This window comes from Carassius gibelio, chromosome B15, assembly GCF_023724105.1.
Source record: "Carassius gibelio isolate Cgi1373 ecotype wild population from Czech Republic chromosome B15, carGib1.2-hapl.c, whole genome shotgun sequence".
NCBI lineage: Eukaryota > Metazoa > Chordata > Actinopteri > Cypriniformes > Cyprinidae > Carassius > Carassius gibelio.
The window spans coordinates 1,370,209-1,376,276 of NC_068410.1; the positions used below are offsets into that span (position 1 = coordinate 1,370,209).

General features: G+C 33.6%; 1 long non-coding RNA gene across 1 annotated transcript; it reads right to left on the bottom strand.

Annotated features, from left to right (window-relative positions):
• Positions 1–1,701: 1,701 nt before the first annotated feature.
• Positions 1,702–5,573, bottom strand: LOC127972313 (uncharacterized). Its single transcript, XR_008157066.1, has 4 exons — positions 4,879–5,573; positions 4,500–4,561; positions 3,994–4,034; positions 1,702–3,914 (listed from the first exon to the last, which is right to left on the bottom strand). It is a non-coding gene; the product is annotated as an uncharacterized LOC127972313 (long non-coding RNA).
• Positions 5,574–6,068: the final 495 nt, after the last annotated feature.

A 6,068-nucleotide genomic window follows, 5' to 3' on the forward strand; every position in this document is an offset into this window, starting at 1 on the left:
GCTTTCTTCAACTCCATCCAAAGCACAATCTAAATGGAGGATTTGTCATTCGAACTCTGAATTTAAAAAACCTATGGACCTTTCCTAACAGACTATTTATCCCCAGTAAAATTAAAGTACTCTATATAAAAATTGCTCGTAGATACTACCCTTGTAATTTATTTTTTTATCAGATTTTCTGTTCATTTTGTAATTCTGATGAAGAATCTGTTCTACATCTATTTTATCATTGCCCATTATTTTTATAGCTTTGTCTTCTGGATAAATTTCACCTTCATAAACCCAGAACCATTCATTGCAAATCTAACTTTTGAACTTTTTCAACTGATATAAAGTTCTTTTTTTAATTATTTTAAGAATATGTCAAATCCTTTGACCTCAAAGGCTTCTAAAAATTTTAACTTTCTTGAGTCTATTGTAAGATGCTCTAGAATAAAGCAAGAAAGACTGACAGAGATCAGGCCTAGTTTTGAGATGGCTGTCTTTGGAGTACCTGTACAAGGTGTGGTTATGTCCAAAAATTGTCAAGACGCATGTGCTTTTGCATGTCTTTTGGCTCGGAGAAGAATATTACTTGATTGGAAATCAAATAAACCACCTTTAGTTTCACTTTGGCTTAGTGATGTGATGCTGTTTTTGAAATTGGAGAAAATTAAATATTCTCTTAGAGGATCCACTAAACGTTTTTATTCAGTATGGACTCCAATGATTTCATATTTTTAAAAGGACGTAACTCTTCCCCCAAACTAAAACTAATACTGTTATTAAAAGGCCTGTGCAAATTGAAACGGATAACGCAATCCAACACAATGGGCTAACTGATGTCAACTATTTTCTCACTGTTTGTAATATAAGAACTTCGAAATACTTTTTTTTTCTATTTTTTATTTTATTTGTTTATTTTATTTTATTTTATTTTTATACATTTATATATTTTATTATTATGATTTATTTATTTTCTATGTTCAGTGGGTGGGTTGTGGGAAAGTAAAACATTTTAAAAATAGGGAACATTGTTAACCCTTTTCTGTATGTGATACATCACTTTGTTCTTCCTTCAATAAAAATATATATAAAAAAAAGAAAAAAAAAGAAAGACTGACAGAGGAGGGCGGTCCTCACATCAGGTGAGGAAAAGAACCAATCACAGTCTCCAGGAGTTTGAAGCATGCTTTCAATCCAAAAACAACACATTTTTTCCCTATGGACAACATGAGAGGGAGGAAATGATTTTCATTTTGGACTAGAGGGAACTCTCCCTACAAGTATGCTACACTTTAGTAAGCTTTAATCATGCTGGGCTACAGAGAAATCGATGGATTAAGATATGGAAAGACATGCTGCACAATGACCACAAGTCTTGACAAGAGATTTGGAAAACGAACTGCCGTTTAGCTGTGGTTGCATAGTTTTAAAAAAAAGATTTTGTAAATAAACTTCATGCAAGATTGATCAAACGAGTGCTTTAGAAAAGGACTTTAAAATTGCATTTATAATAATGTGATGTTTACAGATTCAAGTCATGTTATTAATGCGTAATAATTACAATTAAAATTAAACGCAATCCAGCTTGAGTGTGGCAGATGGTACCAGGCTCCAGCAGGAGAAAACTGGTTTTTTATTTATTTATTTTCATCACAAAAATCTGAATTCTGTTAAACAAGGAAAATGTAACTCTATCATCCAACTCTTATTATAAAACAACAAACCCACTACACAACATAACACACAACAAACCATTCAGAACTGCGGTCATTGTTTTTCCCATGAGATTGTAAAGAGCAGCAGGTCAGCCAACGTGATTCCAACATTACGCTTGGACCTGCAGAATAAGTCCAATTTCTTCATTGTCTCATCAAAGTCAAAAGGGGTTGAGTGAAAAAATGATTTAAGATGAATGTTGACGTGTGCCCTGTAACAAAATTTCCCCATGCTGACCTTGTTTCTGTGATCTAAAACTGCCACAGCAAACCTAGCAGCTGGTTATCAGTTTATCTGCATGGTTCTTAAAAAATAAAGACTTTAGATGACAGACCTACAACCCCAAACCCAGCTGTGTCGCTCTAAACAAAAAAACAGTCAGACAGTCAAAGTGTTGGGATAAATATGTGGTGCAAAATATTTATTTGATTAAAATATAACAAGGCATTGAAGAAATTATATATTAATTCTGCAAAAATGTCACTTAATTAAAGAATGAATATACTTTTATATAGATATCTTTATATAGGGTAGTGAATTACGTTGCACAATAAGCAGAAAGCACTTGTTAAAATCTAAAGCTACAATCTGCCTAACATCATCACAAGTGTTCAAGTTTCTGCACTCTGACAAGAAACAAAAGTGCGTTTAAAATACAATCTGATTATGAATAGAGATAAGTTTGAGATGAAGAATGAATAACGGAAAGTTTGGCAAGTTCACTGGCGTCTAAAGACTACAGTACATTCTCACTCTCAGTCCAAATCTGATTATTGCACACAAAAAAATCTATTGCACCATGGAAGTGTTTGTAATACATCATCGTTCAAAATGACAATAACACAGCAGTGGATTACTATATCTTATTAGCAGTGGCAGAAAGGTACAGTAGAAAGCCTTCATTTCATTTATTTCCACTAGTGACTGGTGGATCTGACATAAAAAGTGCAAAAAAGGTATTGAGTTATCAGACTAGGGCTGGGCGATATGATCAAAATTAATCACAAACGTCTTCATATCAATCGATATCGATAATTATCACAATAAATATGAAATCTTTACTTCTTTCAAGTTTAAAGGCAGATTTTTGCTCCTAGGTGAAAGTTTTCTAGAATGTTTTAGTGGTTTTGAACTGTGTGACTCGAGTGGCTTTAATGGTTTTATGATCAGAACTAAATGACCAATGACTCGTATTAATTATTAATATTATCTATTCGTATTTTTGTGTGTCTCTTGGAGACTCTTAGCAGTAGTAGCTCAAGTTAAGATGCAGATGTTCATTTCTGTCCATTTTATGTTGATATTCATTGTTATTATTATGTTGCTTCCTTTCATGTAAAGCAATTTGAATTAACACTGTGTATGAAATTGCCTTGCTTTGATTATCAAAAATAGTTACATCTGTAAAAATTGTAACAACCTCATTTTATACGGTCAAATGTATTTATTCTGACTGATTTGAGTTTATTAACCATTGGTCTATTTATAGTAGCATACATTTATATAGATCATGACAATCACAGTTAAAAGCAAACGTATAGTACCTCAATACCATGGTAAAAATGTAACTGGAGTTTCATGGTATTTGTGTGAAAAACAGCAGTCAATTTAGTATAAATGCAAGTGCTATATTTTTTCATAGTTTTTTTTTCTTCTTATAATGAAGAAGTCTGTATTTAGTAGATTGTGAAAGAATGATTATCTGTTCCACACATATAGATATATAAATTCTAAAAATATTTAAATGGGGGGAAGAAAACATCAGTGGTATCGGAGGCAAAGGTTGGATAGGTTTGCCTAATCTCACAGCGCTGTTTAGTGCTCACGAGACTGAGACTCGTAAACACACCAGATAAATTACTTTTGGCACTTACAGTAAACATTATATCGAGCATCTAGCGAACTCTTGTTATCATTGTCAAGTAAGATTATTTCACAACAATTATCCGTATCATTATCACCCAACCCTGCATAATACTGAGAAGGATTTTTAGAAACGGTATTTCAAATAATATAGGAATGTAGTTTACGTAGTATTATTTGATTTCAACTGGATATAGACAAAGTCAGATTTGGACCAAGAGTGTAAACAAATCTAAATAAAGTGTTAGGAGTAATACAGTACTTAACATTTTATGACACTTAGTAGCAAGTCAAGTACCCAGCAGATCTTCATTGTTTTCTCAGCAGCTGTTTCCGTTTGTGCACCACATCTGCAATTAAAAACAACATATTCTTTATGATAAACTCACGTGATGCAGCAAATTCACAAATCAGTGAAGAGCTTTATACCTGGAAACAGCAGGGGTTCATCAGGCTATTGCCCTACATTTCTGACAGTCAACACAAAAACACACAATTACAAGATGTCGTGCAAATCAAATCACGTTTTAAAAAATTTTCCTCGGCTGGGATCGTTTCGAGCCATTTGAAGCTGCAATGAAACTGCATTTTGGAAGTTCAAACTCATGGGCACCACAGAAGTCCATTATATGGAGATAATTCTTGAAATGTTTTTCTCAAAAAACAATTTCTTTGCAACTGAAGAAAGAAAGACATGAACATCTTGGATGACAAGGGGGTGATTACATTATCTGAACATTTTTGTTCTGGAAGTGAACTACTCCTTTAAAACAAACATATACATTAAAACGGTGAACTCGATGCAAAACCCACAAACTTTTTCCATGACAAAGATGTGTCAGTCATTCAGTATGTAGCATTAACAATGTTAAAAAGTTTTCATATTAATGAATTAGGCCTAGATTATAAATGTTGCCTTGTCTGTCTGTCCTTACCCCCAGGTACCCGTGGCCACCGTGATCAGTTCCCCCGGAGGTGGGGGGGTCCAGTTCTGGTTCTGTAAAATACAACATTCATGGGAGGAACAACATTTAAAAGCTCAGGAAAGACTCAGGTGGAGAAAGTAGGTTGCACCCTTATGTCTCTCATGGGATGAAGAGGATAAAGTACTGTGTAATTAAATTATGAATTTGATTTCTTATGAAAAAAGCCTAACAAAATGATTTGCAATGTTACAAATCTTTCTACTCAAGTAGGAATTACACCATAACTTTTTCTTACTAATGATGACTTTTTGAACACAATCATGGCCATTTACACTATTTTTCTCATGATTCCTGAACAATAGGGTAAACATTCTGAAAATATACTCACTTTTGACAACATATTTCCAAATAACATATCTTCTGGTAAAGACTTTTACTTTAACGATTTTGGAGCGGATTTCTTTAAGAATTAAGGAAACGTCTCCTCCTGTAAATTCCAGTGAAAATTCATCTTCTTTTAAGCGCCAACATCTTTTCCCACGGGTGTAGTAACACACAAACACATGTGGTTTTTCTCCTTCCAAACGAATCACTTCAGCCTTCTTCAGTTTAGTGAGGGGTATGATAACACATTTTCCACCAGTTTCCACCAATTTCGGTTCAGTAGAAAATACAGCATCTGCAACTGAAAAAGAAAGAAAGAAGAGACTTATGTTAGGGGTTAGAACACTGAAGCTCAATAACTTGTGAAAGAGATCTGAATTCACACTTTTCGGGTGTCTTTCAGTGTGCAAGCACTACACCAGTTCTTTTTCAAGGTTTTTTTGCGCTTAACTAATTTAAACATCAAGCACATCCCACGCTTTATTTCTAATTCAGATAGTTGAGGTCAAAAGTAGAGTTCGACTGATTGTGGACTTTGCAGATACTGATATTGACCACACTGGCCGATACCAATTACTTAACCAATACTTTTTAGATGCTGAACAAAAATTAAAATAGTGCTTTATTTAAAAAAAAAATCATACTAGTAGTAGTAATAATACAATTCTAAAAGTAAATGTTGAAATTACCACAAAATCTGTTTTATTTTTTCCAAATTCCGTTATTTCCGTTTGAATTTTTCTTGATTCTGTTTTTTTTTCCATTTTAATTTTTCTCCACACTGTTTTAACAGTTAAAGTTTATTAATCAAAAGCAAGTCTAATTAAAACCATGAAACGTATACATTTTCACATCAATTTAATAAACGTTTAACAAAGATGACATTTTTACGGCCCTATGAAATGTTTTTTTGTCTGATGGGGGGGGGGGTGCATTTGAGGTGTGGTGCCCCTGTGTTAATATGGCCCTGGGTACATACATGTAGGCATACGAGCAGTGAGCACTATATTCAAATGTCTCAATTCAAAATGTACATCAATTCATTGACAGCATCAATTCACGTTTGCCCAAAAATAATAATAAATCTATCAGGTTTTTGCCTTTAGCAGGACTGCTTCTTCCTTGATTTTGCAGAAGCAAATGTGTCAGCTACATCCCCAAAGTTCATTTATTTGACCAAGTCCTATTCAATGG